The sequence below is a fragment of the Nicotiana attenuata genome, unplaced genomic scaffold, assembly GCF_001879085.1.
Source record: "Nicotiana attenuata strain UT unplaced genomic scaffold, NIATTr2, whole genome shotgun sequence".
Lineage (NCBI taxonomy): Eukaryota > Viridiplantae > Streptophyta > Magnoliopsida > Solanales > Solanaceae > Nicotiana > Nicotiana attenuata.
The window spans coordinates 57,706-60,243 of record NW_017675422.1 but is presented as its reverse complement, the minus strand read 5'-3'; positions in this window follow the sequence as shown (position 1 = coordinate 60,243).

Here is a 2,538-nt window from a genome sequence, read left to right as displayed (position 1 = left end):
GCCATGCCAAATAAAACCCCTAAACTCATGGCCCTCACTTAATTTGTTGTGAACATGGATAAGTTAGATAATGCTTATGGGCCAGTTATTTGGACAAAGGTTGGCCAAGCTATTGGGCCTGGGGCTAAACCACTATATGGCCAAGGAATTAGACAGCCCGACGATACATTTGCTTGGGATCCAAGTTGAGTAAGGAGTACGTGACAAAGGAGATAAAAGGGTGTCATCGGCAGTTTTAGGAATTATGCTAATTGTGATGTTGAATATGTTCTCTCTCATCTCTACTCTGTATTTCTGATTTCCTCATCTCCTTCTATACCGGTCTCCGTTTCTCACCTCTTTATTCTTATCAGTTTTCTATGTCATTTCAATTGCTATTCCTTGTAATTCTGTTTAAGGGAAATACTACAAGTGAGTTTCCTTGTGTGTGAATTGGTTGTTTCACGTTTGTTACATTGGTGCTTTCATCCAGAGGTCTCTAATGGTGGACCAAAAAGTACTCAAGGCTTTCGTCGATGACTCAATTCGTGATTCAATTCAGGAAATGAAGGATTCGCTTTCTAAGGATTTCGCCGATATTCGTTTGTTGTTAATGAAGCTAGTGGGGAGAAAGGCTACAACGTCCATTCCACCCCGGGATCCAACAATTTGCAGTCCGGCAATACCTACTCTTCGTGACAACCCTATTTCAGTGGAATTAAGACGGTTCCGTGGTGGAAATCCGGAGGCATGGGTTTTAGAGGCGGAGAGGTATTTTGAATTTTACTCCATTGCCGACGAATTTAAACTCTCTTTAGCATCATCTTACTTGGATGGTGAAGCTTTANTTGGAAGTGCTGACTTTGCTAAAGCTCTATGTGATTTGGGGCGAGTATCAACTTGATTCCCTACTCAGTTTTCAAGACTTTGGGAATTGGACAGCCGAGGCTGACTTCCATGAGGTTGCAAATGGCAGATAGATCGATGAAGAGGCCTTTGGGTATTATAGATGATGTGCTTGTCCGGGTGGACAAATTTATCTTACCAGCTGATTTTGTGATCTTAGATTGTGAGGTAGATTATGAAGTTCCGATCATATTGGGGAGACCTTTCCTTGCTACGGGGAAGGCCTTAGTTGATGTGGAAGCAGGGAAACTCACTTTCCGGGTGGGTGATGAAAAAGTAGTCTTTCATGTGTGCAAGTCAATGAAGCAGCCCAATTGTACAGAAGTGTGCTCATTTGTGGATCTTGTCACGGCTGTGATAATTGATGATACTAGTGCAATGATCAATGTGGAGGACCCTCTGGAGGCCGTATTGTTGAATCTTGATGTCAATGATGATGAGGGCCGAGTGGAGTGCGTGAATTCTTTACATGGAATGGGCTCTTATTCTTATGAGCCTAGGAAACTCTCTTTGGATCTTGAAAATAGAAAAACTCCTCCAACAAAACCTTCAATCGAGGAGCCTCCGGTGTTGGAGTTGAAGCCATTGCCTCTACACCTCAGGTATGAATTCTTAGGCCCTAATTAAACTTTGCCAGTTATTCTTTCCTCTTGTCTTACTAACATGTAGGTAGATGCCACATTGGCGGTGCTCAAAAAGCGGAAGAAGGCAATTGGATGGACGTTAGCTGATATTCGGGGAATAAGCCCACCATTCTGTATGCACAAGATTATTCTTGAAGATGATGCAAAACCCTCCTTGGAACATCAAAGGAGGTTGAACGAGGCAATGCAAGAAGTTGTGAAAAAGGAGGTGATCAAGTGGTTAGATGCCGGGGTTGTGTACCCTATCTTTGACAGCTCGTGGACTTCACCGGTGCAGTGTGTGACAAAGAAGGGTGGTATGACCGTGGTGACCAATGCTAACAATGAACGAATTCCAACCCGGACAGTTACAGGATGGAGGGTGTGCATGGACTACCGCAAGCTGAACAAGGTGACCCGCAAGGATCACTTCCCATTGCCTTTCCTTGACCAGATGCTTGATCGTCTTGATGGGAGTGCCTTCTATTGTTTCTTGGATGGATATTCTGGGTACAACCAAATCTTGATTGCTCCGGAGGATCAGGAGAAGACCACATTTAGTTGTCCATATGGCACCTTTGCTTTTTCTCGGATGCCTTTTGGGTTGTGTAATGAACCGGCAACATTCCAACGGTGTATGATGGCCATTTTCACCGATATGGTGGAAGATATTTTGGAGGTGTTCATGGACGACTTTAGTGTTGTAGGTGATTCATTTGATGAATGTTTGAAAAACCTGGGTAGAGTGTTGGCCCGTTGTGAAGACACCAATCTTGTGCTCAATTGGGAAAAATGCCACTTCATGGTTGAGGAGGGCATAGTGTTGGGTCATAAAATTTCAAAGCATGGTATAGAGGTGACAAGGCCAAAATAGAAGTGATTTCAAGGCTTCCTCCCCCCACTTCTGTCAAGGGGTTAGGAGTTTTCTTGGGCACGCGGGGTTCTACCGGAGATTTATCAAGGACTTTTCGAAGGTAGTGAATCCTTTGTGCAAGCTGCTACAAAAGGATGCCAAGTTCGTGTTTGATGA